Genomic DNA, 12,728 nt, shown 5'->3' with positions numbered 1-12,728 from the left:
CTAAATGACTTAATTTTCATCAGAATTATAGTGCAAGTGGCAACTCTTCCCTTCCCACAGTCTGCAGCTTAATGAAAGACACACACTCACACACGCACTTTTAAAGACTGAGAAACACATGAACATTGTAAATTGAGAGTCGCATGCAGTTATACTGACAGGGAAAGCTGCCCAAAGAAGCGAGCAGGAAGAAAAGAAGGCAGGCCAGGCCAGGCCAGGCCTAGTGTGCGTGTCTTGCGCTGACCTGCTGAAAAGACGCAAGCTGGTGCAGTGACCCTGCAGCATTTCTTTGAGTAAGCAAGGGACAGGCACCAGGTGGAGCAATGAGAGAGGTGCTGGAAGGCAAGCCTGGGGCGCTCAGGTGCATGGAGAAGATTGCCCAGGGTTGAAGAAAGATGCAGCTGCTCACCTGCATTTGCAGCTGTAGCAGCGGTCCTTCCATCAGGGTGGCCTCAAGACGTTCTGCAGGGAAGGACTCTGCCTACCGCTCACTCCAGCTGAGATGCATAGCTGGTGCAGGGCAGGAGTAGACATGGTTCAGGTGCCCATGGGCACCCCTGGCAACGTGAGACACTGCCCTAGTACCGCAGCAATAAGGCAAAAGCAGCATTTCCTGAGAGTGCGTCTGACCCCTGCTTGTGGCCCAGAGGATTATGGGGGGATATGGGAGCTGTCAGACGTTTACTTTGAAGCAACCCAGCCCTTAGAAATTTCCTTTGTGGAAAGGGTAGAGCATCTGGGAAGGCACCAATAAGGTCCCTGGGGGTGCACAGATGCCCCCGGAAACTGCATTAGCTACACTTGCAGGGGGCTATGTGGACTAAGCCTGGAAGCACAGGGGAAGCCGTCGGCCTGGCACAAGACAAGCGGCAGCCCAGTGGTGCCCAAGCCCACTCCACGTTCACACGCTCGCCTGACTGGCAGCAGAGTCGGCCTCTTCCACAGCCCACGGGGGTGGAGGGCTGACTTAGCTACACAGAGCTCTGTCCTCAGGCGCCTTGCGGTGGCCCCTCACTTCCCAGCTTCCACTGCCCCACCTTGCCTAATGGTAGGGCCAGCCCTGCCTTCTGCAGACACCGAGCGGCCGTCTTCTGCTAAGGCCGGGTGCATCACATCTGTGCCAGGCAGATGCGATGGCTAAAAGGTGGCCGGAAGGCACTCAGCGGGGTGTGCCGGGAAGGCCCTGGCAAGACCAGAGGCAGCAGGCTCACCCACAGGAATTCTCCTCCTAACTCTCGCTGGGGATAGTGGAGAAATCCAAAATGGCTTGATAAGATCTCAGCTAGCCTACACGATCGGCAACAGGCCAACATTTTCCAAGTCCCATGGACTCCACAGACTTGCAGGTTGGTTTTTTCCTTCAAGTCTGAATCCTATGATCTCTGGTGTCTCTTCGGTCTCCAGCTGACTGCACTCTGTATTGGAGTGTACAAGCACACACTCTGCCTTCTTGAAAGAAGAAAAACATACAAAACGTTACAAGCCTGCAGAAGTTATGTAAATCCTGGATGTTGCTAAGGGTGGATGGAACAAAAACTGCCGAACAAGCTGTGAAGCCCTAATGAAACAAATTAAACGAAACTTGCACTTCCTTGCCCACCACCCACCCAGAGACCTGACGCCGCTTCTCACTGCCTCCCTGTCCCCATGCCATTGATCTCTTGCTTATGAGTCATCCTAGCCAGGCACAAACAGCGGAGCCCAGAAACACACGCGGCCATTTCCCCCCGTTGCTTCACAGGCTGGAGTAAAACTGTTCTCTGCCTGCCTTCCCAATATCTATTTCTTTGTTATTTGAAATCCAGCAGGACAGCTTCTGACAGAATCAGGTAACGAAAATAGCAATCAAACGGATGCAACAGGAAGAAAGGAGACGGGCTGAAATGCATGGGAAAGATGACAGAGGCGACAGATCAAAATCCTTGCTGAGGGAGAAGGCATAGGAGGCAAGCAGGGAGGATGTGGAGAGATTCAAGAAGCTAGGACCAATTGCAGAGTTGGATCAGGTATCCGAGGCCACACACACATGTGTACAGTTATACAGGTGGATGGGTACATACACAGGCATGCAGGTATGCATACATGCACACAAGTAACCCTGGCAGAGCTAATTCATTCTTGCTGCAAGCAGGGGTGCTGAAAGAGCTATTTGCATGGTCATTCCTGGGAGGAGGAGTGGAGCAGGAAAGTGGAAGGAAAATCGTGGGCTGGATTTGGCAGCACAGAAGGGCCACAAACAGTGTACCCCCATCGAGGGAAAGGGCCTCTTCTGTGCCCCAGGACAAAAACATCTCAGGTGTTGATCGGACCCAACGGAGGTGCTCTCCACCTTCATATGCGGCCAGACCAAAATGGGAGGAATGTGGTACTAAATGCAAAAAAGCAAAGGACTTTTCACGATAGCCTAGAAGCAAGTTACACCTATTGGATCTTCCCTGCAACCAGAGGAGCAGCCTCTGTAAAGTAGGTCACACAGCCACTCTAATAGAACCCAGAGAGTTACAGTGAAACGTCCCCATTCGTGATCCTACACTTTGCTCCGTTCCTTCTGCCTTAGCAATGGCCTTGCCGCCCAGGCTGACCCCGGACACAGACCCCATCCTGCAGCTCGCTCCCCTCAGGCCCAGTCCACCCATGGATGAGGCAAGTGGGAGCGGCTGCTCTCTTCCCGTCTGATCACAGCTTGGACTTGCGGAGGGGGCGGCTTAGCAGGCGCAACAGCAAGAGGAAGGGAGGCGGGGACTGCTCAGGGAACCGTCATGGGCTGGGGTGTGCACCTTGTGTGGGTGAAAGAACCAGCAGAGTCCGCATGCAACGTCCCGCAACAGCTCTTTCGAGACCAAGAGGCACACAGACACAATTCCTAGTACACACTCCAGACCATGTGTTCACCAGGCTGGAATGCGTTCATTTCTTCTATCACAAATGAGAAGAGTATCCGGAGGCCCGAAAAGCAAGATAGCTCTCAAGAGCAACCAGTAAGGCTGGCTTCCCCAGCCTTGGCATCATGCAAGCCACAGTCTGCTCTGCCAGTCACCCGAAGACAACAGTCCTCTCCTTCCTCCCGGGAATCGTGCTCTGCAGATAACTTAATGCGGTCAATCAAGCTTTGCAAGCATCCTTCCCGGCCCTGCCAGCCACATCTCAGCAGGAGGATCCCGGACAGCTCTGTCTTTAAGCAATCCAGCACTCATCTAGCCACTCACAGCCAATTTGGGACACCTGTTGGGACTGTGCTAGATTGTGTGCAGGGAGCAGAAAAGCCTGGAAATTGAGGCTGGCTTTTGAATAAGGGATGGATGAGAATTTTGGTTTTACTCAGAAGTCCACAAGTGTGTCTGTCTATATTCAAGGTGGGAAAAGGTGAGACTTTAAAAACAGGGGTGCAGAGCCTCAGGCCCATGCTGGCTCCTCAAGATGTCCCAGATGGCTCCGCCCCTTCCCCCACCATCCGAGACATTTTTATCCCTAAAATGTCTCCCCATGACTCTGTTACAGGCAGTAAGAGCTCCAAGGCAAACTAGCCCTGGCTCTTTTGCCTTCAGCCCCTGTCTTTTTTGTTTATTTAGCTTTTATACCATTCATTAACACAGAACTCTCAGAAAGGTGTAGTCACCACCTCTTCCAAACTAGAATTTGGCCCTGGAACTAAAAGAAATTCTGTACCCCACTTTTAAAAAGATCAAATCGGAGAGAAATTGAATTGGACAGATTTGCCCATGCAGGTCCGGAGCTTTGAGCCCAGAGTTCTCACCGACCTGACTTGGAATCCCTGCATTTTCAGCCATGTTAGTGCTGGATTGTGGTTGCTACCTCTCTCTTCTGTCGGGCTGCTTTTCTTTAACAGGTGAATACCACGTGGGCTTCTCCATGCTGATAATGCTTGTATCTCTTGAATTTGGCTGGTGCAGATGGCTGAGGGTTCTGTTACAGTGTTTGCTCACTTTTGTTTTTCGTTCGTGTTCGTTCTCTCTCTGATGTGTTTTGCTGGGAGGGGCTCTCTCTCTCTCTCTCACACACACACACACTTGATGATAGAGTCCCAGAGGAAACTGAAAAAATCCTCTTAAATTAGAAAACTTCCATTTTCCATGAGCTGAAATGCTGTTTCTCCTACCATTCTGCTACTAGGAAAGAGTGAAGCAGAGCAGAAATTAATCAGTCATTGGACACAGCAATGCTACTGAAGTTATAAAGGTAATTTATTAAAACAGAAAGGGCTAATCTAAAATGGAAGCAACCCATTTATTTCTTTATATGCTAATAAGAATGGAAGATGCTACGGTTCAGAGGTGGTTGATAACAATTCAAGTCAGTATAATGGGCAAGCATTCCAGGGTGTTTCCCCAGTGGCCAGGCAAAAGAGGAACTCATGATTCTTGGGGTGTCTTCAGAGGCTGGAGAGCGTGCAACAGTCACAAAGACAGGGAGCTTCGGGCGCAGGGGCCACATCCAGGCCCACCTATTCATCCCCAAATCTCCAGGGGCCACATTAATCCCCACAAATGTGCACACACACACCCATGAATAACTCCAGGCTTCTTGCAATTCTCCATCCTTCCAACAAAGTGAATAGGAATATAGCCCAGATGTTTCCACATCCCCACTAGCTATCCTCTTTCTGTCCATGTATTTTGTGATTACTATTTATGGAAAGCTGATTCATTCATTCATTCATTCATTCGTTCATTCATACATTCATTCATTGTAATGACATTGTTGGATGTGGTGTGATGCCAGCAACACCCTTGCCTAAAAGCAAGTCAAAATGATCTTCATTTTTTCAGCCCAAGATCAAAGACACACAGAAGAAACAGTCAGGATGCAGCAGAAGGACTGATGGAACAGCCAGGTACATACGGGGAGACAGAAGGTCACCCTGTGGTGTCTTGTCACTAATTGCACCATTAGATGATTGCAAGAGAAGCAGCAACATTATGCTCAAAAAGATCCTGTTTTACTGGGACTGGAGAGGGCTGATGTTTCACAGAACTATTTTGGGCTAGTGGGCACATTAGGAATTTCAGGAGTAAGGTGGGTGAGTCTCACAACATGGCAGTGATGCATTCAAGCCCTTTACTCCAAGTCTCACATCAAGTCTCAAGTCTTTATTTTCAAGTCCAAGTCAGGTCTGCAAGAAATTTTCAAGTCAAATCTCAAGAGCCAACTTTAACAGAGAAAGGGAGATGGTGTCGGGGTGTATGTGGCAGAACGTGGGCGAGTTGTGAACCACTCCTGGGCCAAAAGGAAGAGGCAAAGCCTTGCCTCCCACCTATTGCATGGCCTCTGCTGAGTTCATCTCTGCCTTCCAGCCCATCACAGATGCCTTCCGACAAGGTCACCCCAGGATATCTTGCCGCATATTGGAGGCAGGCAGGAAGCCCTGGAGCAAACTGGAGGTAAAACAGCAGAATCTCAGACTGGGTCGAGGCACTTGCTCATTGATCCCGAGTCAACTCTGAGTCGAGTAGCTGATGCGACTTGAGTCAGACTTGGGAGCGAGTTATTCACATCGAGTCCTCAACACTGCAGGATGGCCGTCTTGCATGTAAGCAGGGCCAGTAACAAAATATTTATTACTCAGAAGGGCAACTGGTGAAGCTAAAGGAAAAATAAATTTAACAAGGTAGAGATAATGGAGAAATCCATGACAGATTCAAAGGATTCCAGATTGCTATTAATCCCTTGGGTTTTCATCCCACCTGGCCTTGATCCTGGGGCCCATGCCTGTTTCAAATCATGATCCTGCTTCTTGGACAGAAAGAAACCCCAAGTCTGAAGCAGAACGAAGGAAAGCTGGATGCAGGCCAAGGCCGCAACTGAATGTTCGAATTGTCAGCAGCACTGCTTCATTTTTCCTCATCCTTTCCCCTCTCTCTTTCTGCCGCCTTCAGCATAGCAGCTCTCCCTGGTAATTAGACTGTAGCAAAGGTCAGCATTACAATGAGAAATACCAAATGACATGTAATGAAAAGAGGCAGTCTTCAAGATCCGGGGATAACAGCCCTCAAGACCTCATCAATATCAAAGAGGCAAATGTGATCAAAAGCATGTGCTCCATCTCAAGCATCACTCAAATGTCCTGCTGCTTAAACCCTGGCCGACTCCGTGAAGTTGGCTGGGCTTCCAGCCCGTCGATCTTCTAAACCAAGACATTTAGGAAACCCTTGTCAGGGAAATAAACATTAATTATTCCTTTTAGTCACCCCATAGTACATGAAACATGACATTTAATTGGATCCGATTCCTATTCTGACTGAAGTGTCAAAACTAATCAATTCCAGCTTGCCAGAAACTTGCAGGACCTTAGCTGTGGTCTCTGTGTTTAATTACCTGGGGGTCAGATTTCTTAATGGACCTTAAGGATAATAAAGAAGGTTTCAAAAATGGAAATGAAGTATTTCGATGAAATGCCATTGCATTAATCATGCAGAGATTTAGAAAATAAACCAAGTGAAGTAACATCGTAACTAAACAAAGTCCTGCGAGCAAGCTTTGAAGTTATGCAGAATAATTGAAAAGATTCAAAAGGCACACCCAGGATGATGACTTATTACATTGTGTTTACATCAGACATTTGTCCCTCTTTTGAAGAACCCAAGGTAGCTTACATAGTTCTCTTCCACTCCCATTTTTATCCTCATACCATGACCCTGTGAGGAGGGCTAGGCTGACAGCCTGTGATTAGTCCAAAGTCACCTAGTAAGCTCCTTGGCCAAATGGGGGGTAGAACCCAGACACCCAACTCTCGGACCACCAGGCCATGGCATCTCTCAGTAATGCTCCTCTAATACCATCCAGCAATCTGTGGCAGAGTTTTATGCTCTGCACAAGCACAAACCAATGATGCATTCAAGTCCTTCACTCCACGTCTCGAGTCAAGTGTCAAGTCTTTACTTCCAAGTCCAAGTTGAGTCTCAAGTCATCGCAAGAAATTTGTGTCAAATCTCAAGTCTCTCCCTCCCGCTGCTCCAGCCCCCTTGGCACGCCCTCCCTTCTTCTATGTTTGTGTCTGCCTCCCACCAGGAGCGCCCCAGGCTATCCTGTCACATGTCAGATGCAGGCCGTAAGCCCTGGAGCAACTCAGTAGCAAAAAGGGCAGAAATCTCGAGCTGCTTCACTCGCCACCCCCAAGTCAAGTCCAAGCCAAGTCACTGATTTGACTTGAGTCAGGCTCAGGAGAGAGTTGTGCAGCTCGAGTTCCCCTCACTGGCAGAAATGCAAGCCCCCCCCCGCCCCAGCATGGTTGTCACAGAGGCTGAGCAAGAACATCAGCCCATCTGGCCACTCTCTCTAAGGGTAGTGTGGTAAGTGCAACGTGCCTTCCAACACACCCTGCAACTGCTCTTCCCAAAACAGGATCTGTACCTGCATCACTCTCTGGCTCTGTCCTTTTATTCCCAAGCCTTCCCCATATATATTGGCATATTTCGTGTGATATCTGGTGCTGATGCAAGCTGGCCAGTGGGGAGGTCAGGGGGACGACAAGAAGCCAAATCAAGATTCCTGAAGCCCCATCCTATGACATGACCATTCGCCCTGCGCCGACACATTGTCACATTTATTCCCACAGCTGCATGGCTAAGGTTAGTATTCAGGGTTTCAGCCCCATCAATAAACATGGCACTTTACAGAACAAAAGCAGCAAAGCAAAGCAAAAGGATATGTCTCTGCTCCAGGGAGCTGACAGTCAAACAGTAGAAAGGAAGGCAAAAGGAGGTCAAACTGCTTGAAATAAAGGGAGCCATTCCTGAAGCCTGGATTGTCTGGGAGGGGCTGCGGCATGCACCTGGCATGCCGTGCTGATTTGAAAGGAGGCTCAATGGAAGCCGGTGGGTGCTGCTAATGCTCCCTTCCCCTTTCCGAGACCCTCGGGAGACAGTGATGGAGTGGGCAGGGCAGAGCAGGGCAGGCATGGGCCATCGTCCAGCACTCCAAGGATGCTGTCCAAGCGCAGGGGCTGCGTGTTTGCTCTCCAATTGCTCCATTACACTCTTGGCCTGATTCTTCCCTGATGTTTTTAACAGGAAATAGTTCCTAAGAAAGCACTCTTAGCAACCTCTGATTGCTTGGCTGCTCTCGGAGCACAAGTGGTCTTGCTGTGGAGGGTTTTGGAAATGAGGACAAGAAGAGTTTGGGGGCTTTTTTTCAAGTCTCTCAGAAAGATTCCCAGAATACTTATCTCTTGCATTACTTTTTAAAACTATTAATCTAATAAATCTGTTTACATATAGACATTTGGGGATGCACCAAATCATTACCAGTTCCCTGACAAAGGGCTAGGATCACCATACCATAGTGTCAAGAAAATGTACATATTAGAGATTTATTTATTTATTTAATTTATTTTAAAAATCTCTATGCCGCTCCATTCACCGAGATTCTTGATCGTCTGAGTGTTGTTCTAGAGAGTCTTGTATTTACTGGGCATATACTGGTTTGATTTTCTAGCTGTCAGTGAATATGGTTTTAAAACCTATATGTAAAAATAAAAGTCTAGGTCAGTGATGGTGAACCTCGTAGAGACTAAATGGCCAAACTGCAACCCAAAACCCACTTATTTATCACAAAGTGCCAACACTACAAGAAAACTGAGGCTTTAGTTTGGAAAAAACACCTCAAAGTCATCCCAAGCAAATCTCTCTCTCTCTCTCCCCCCCCCCCCCCCACCCCGCCAGGCAGCACTGACCAGCAATGTGAAAGCTCGGAAGCTCAGACGAGTCAGAGCTAATGAGTTGCAGTTTCTGACCTACTGCCTGACACCATTACTCCTTATCGAGCATGCGCATAACCCCTATGTGCGCTGTTAGCTGAAGCTCGGCTGCCGAGGCAATGCTGGGGCGAATTGGCTCACGTGCCGACAGAGAGGGCTCTTTGTGCCCGCTGAGGCATGCGTGTCACAGGTTCACAACCACTGCACTAACCAAACCCTGGTGAACACCCATAACCCTAAAATAGGGGTAAAGTTCCATTGAAAAGAGGGCAATGTTGAAAAATCCTTCTTCGAGTAGCTTTTTCGGCACAGTTAAACATTTCTGACCTTTCTAAGCACATTCCAACCCTCAAAACCATGCCAGGACACCTCGTTTTTCTAACCCTAACCCTACCCTGGTGCACACCCCTAACCCTAAAATTTGGGAAAAGTTCCATTGAAAAGAGGGCAATTTTGAAAAAGCCTTGCTTGAGAAGCTATTTCTGCACACGGCAACATTTCTGCCCGTTCTAAACACATTCCAACCCTCAAAACCATACCAGGACACCTCGTTTTTCAAACCCTAACCTTACCCTGGTGCACACCCCCAACCCTAGATTATGGGTTAAGTTTCATTGAAAAGAGGACAATTTTCAAAAAGCCTTAGGGAAGCTTTTTCTGCACAGCTCAACATTTCTGCCCATTCAAAACATATTCCAAACCCTCAAAAATTTGAGTCAAAATCAGACCAGGACACCTTGCTTTTATAACCCTAACCCTTACCCTGGTGCGCACCCCTAACTCTAAAACATGGGTAAAATTCCATTGGAAAGAGGGCAATTTTGAAAAAGGCTTTCTTGAGTAGCCTATTCTGCACAGCTCAACATTTCTCCCCATTCTAAACACATTCCAACCATCAACGTCATGCCAGGACACCTCGTTTTTCTAACCCTAACCCTACCCTGGTGCACACCTCTAGCCCTAAATTAGGGGTAAAATTCCATTGAAAATAATGCAATTTTTTAAAAAGCCTTCCGTGAGAAGCTATTCCTGCACAGCTCAACATTTCTGCCCATTCTAAGCACATTCCAACCCTCAAAACCATGCCAGGACACCTCATTTTTCAAACCCTAACCCTACCCTGGTGCACACCCCTAACCCTAAAATAAGGGTAAAATTGCATTGAAAAGAGGGCAATTTTGAAAAAGCCTTACTTGAGAAGCTTTTTCTGCACAGCTCAACACTTCTGCCCATTCTAAACACATTCCAACCATCAGAAACATGCTGGGACACCTCATTATTCGAAGCCTAACCCTGCCCTGGTCCACTCACCTAACCCAAATATAGGGGCAAAGTTCCATTAGAAAGAGAGATTTTGAAAAAAGCATGCATTGAGTAGCATTTTCTGCACAGCTCAACATTTCTGCCCATTCTAAACAAATTCCAACCCTCAAAATCATGCCAGGACCCCTCGTTTTTCTAACCCAACCCCACCCTGTTGCACTCCCCTAACCCCAATATTAGGCTATAGTTTCATTGAGAATAGGTCGATTTTGAAAAAGTCTTCCTTGAGAAGTTTTTTCTGCACAGCTCAACATTCTGCCCTTTCTAAACACTTTCCAACCATCAACTTCATGCCAAGACACCTCATTTTTCTAACCCTAACCCTCGCCTGGTGCACACCCCTAACTCGAAAATAGGGCTAAAGATCTATTGAAAATAGGTCGATGTTAAAAAAGCCTTCCTCAATTAGCTTTTTTGGCACAGCTCAACATTTCTGCCCATTCCAAACACATTCCAACCCTTAAAATCATGCCGGGACACCTCGTTTTTGTAACCCTAACCCTACCCTGGTGCGCACCCCTGGAGACGGAGCAGGGAAGGAGAGTGCAAGAAAGAGAGGTGAAGTGAATTAAAAGCAGCCTCTGGTTTATAATCTCTAAACAGAATGCTGAATGTCACTTTCTTGAGACGTTTTGCCCATTTCTAAACATATTCAAGGCAAAGGTATTTCCTGTGTCAATTTTTGGTGCAGCGGTCTGGAGCTTTTCTGATATGATCCATGTGGAAAGAGTGCAACACTGTTTTCTGCATATATTTTTCAAGTTTCAACATCTACTCCGTCCTATATAATCAGAGCAGAACTGGGTATAGGAATGATTTTTGGTTCAGTGTACGTCAGAATGGTAAATTACTGGTGAAGAGTCAAACCAATGTTGAAAATAAGCTTCCAAAGATCTGCCTAGAGGAACAGAAGGTAGTTTTATGTGACCAGTTCTGGCTCCAAAAATTTATAAAATCATTTCCAAATGTTGAATTCTCTATACCAGCCCTGAATCCAAGGGGAAAAGACAGGAGATTAATTTTTAAACAGAGTTTGATATATATATGTAGCTTGGTCTGATGTAACCGCCATTACATCCTCTTAAAAAGGTAAATGGCTAGCAGGAACAAAACATCAACACTATTGTAAAAAAATTGGCATACCCTATGATAATGGACAACAGAAAGCTTTACCAGATTACACTGTGAACAGATGGAATCAAAGAAGAAAGATTTCATAGCATTCCAGTTCAAAATAGACTGCATCTTCAGATTCCCAGATGTGGAAGACGTGACCCATCACATTCTATATTCCCAGCTATATACTGACACTGGAAACTGTTCTTTAGAATCCTTCCTAAAGAAAATGAAGTACTGGAAAGAGAAAGGAAATTGTTTAAATTAAGTCCTCCCGCATTTTTAGACGACAGATGTGAGCAGTCCTGTGCCTGAGGTCACTCATCTACCTCCTTTTTATCTCACACCTTCCTCTAGAAGAATTAAATGGGGACAGCTCATGAGTGGGTATCTCTGCATTAGAGCAACTGAATCACAGCAGTGTGGGTGTTCCGTTTGCACTTTTCCTTATTTCCATACTAGCATAGTAAGTGTGGTTGTGATGGTATGTCTTGGGGTTATTTGAGGGCCATCTGAGGGGTGTCTCTCCGTGGGATCAGACCATCCTATCCCAGATGAAGGGCAGGTTCTGTCCTCGCCACCATGTGATCTCCAAATGTGGCACATGTCCTTTGTCCCATATAAGCCAGTAGAACCCAGAACCAACTCCCAGTTGGAAAGGACCAAGGACGCCTCCCACTGATGCTTGAGCAGAGCTGGGTAGCAGACAGTCCAGGACTTTTCCACCTGGGTACCTGTCCTTTTGTCTCCTCTTTGGAGTCACGTGCCAGCCACCCCTTGTTTGTTATTCAGAACACAAAGCCATTGTGTATGCACAAAGGCGGGCATGTCAGAAATGAAATTATGGGGTTTGGGGCTGGAGACGGGAGGAGGGAAACACTGAGAATCCTCAGGCACAGTCAGTCTGCAGCTGCCTTCACAATGGGCAGGCACACATGACAAAGAAGCCACTTATAATTTTGATGCTAATGCTGTTCAGCTTTCTTATTGAATGTTTGCTTTTCTCTGTCATTCTTGTCTGTGTCATCTTGGAAAGCAAAGACAACAAGACCAAAGAATCATAAGCTGTCGTGATGAGGACACAAACAACCCTTCCAGCTCATTTCCTGGCTCAGCCTTTCCTTAAGGCCTTTGCCCAAAGGGAGTTGACTCTAGTCTACTAAATAGGTCCGTTGGTCTCTTCCCAGTAGGGATAAAGAACCTCAGACTGGCAGGCCAAATCCAGTTAGAAAGCACCAGCCCACCTAGCTTCCAAAAGCCACCTCCTTGGGGTTCTCCAGATGGCCACAATTCCATTTTCCAGCCCCACCTCCTTTCCACAACTGCCCATTAATTGGTGGGTTTCCTGAATTTTGCACATTTTTCCTGTTCTAAGAGATTGAAAAAGCTTAATTACTGGCAAGAAGAACTTTAAGCTAAAAGATGCTCCTTCTCGGGGGATTTTGTCCTCGCCCAGGACACAGCCCCCAAAAGCCTCCTCAAGGGCTGGATTCAGCACTTGGGCTGAAAGGGGTTCCCCATCCCCGCTTTAAGATGCTGCACCCAGAACCAGGCCTGCCGCTGGGCGTGATGAACC

This window comes from Varanus komodoensis, unplaced genomic scaffold (assembly GCF_004798865.1).
Source record: "Varanus komodoensis strain SLA01 unplaced genomic scaffold, ASM479886v1 scaffold29_1, whole genome shotgun sequence".
Classification (NCBI taxonomy): domain Eukaryota; kingdom Metazoa; phylum Chordata; class Lepidosauria; order Squamata; family Varanidae; genus Varanus; species Varanus komodoensis.
This window is presented reverse-complemented; position numbering follows the sequence as displayed.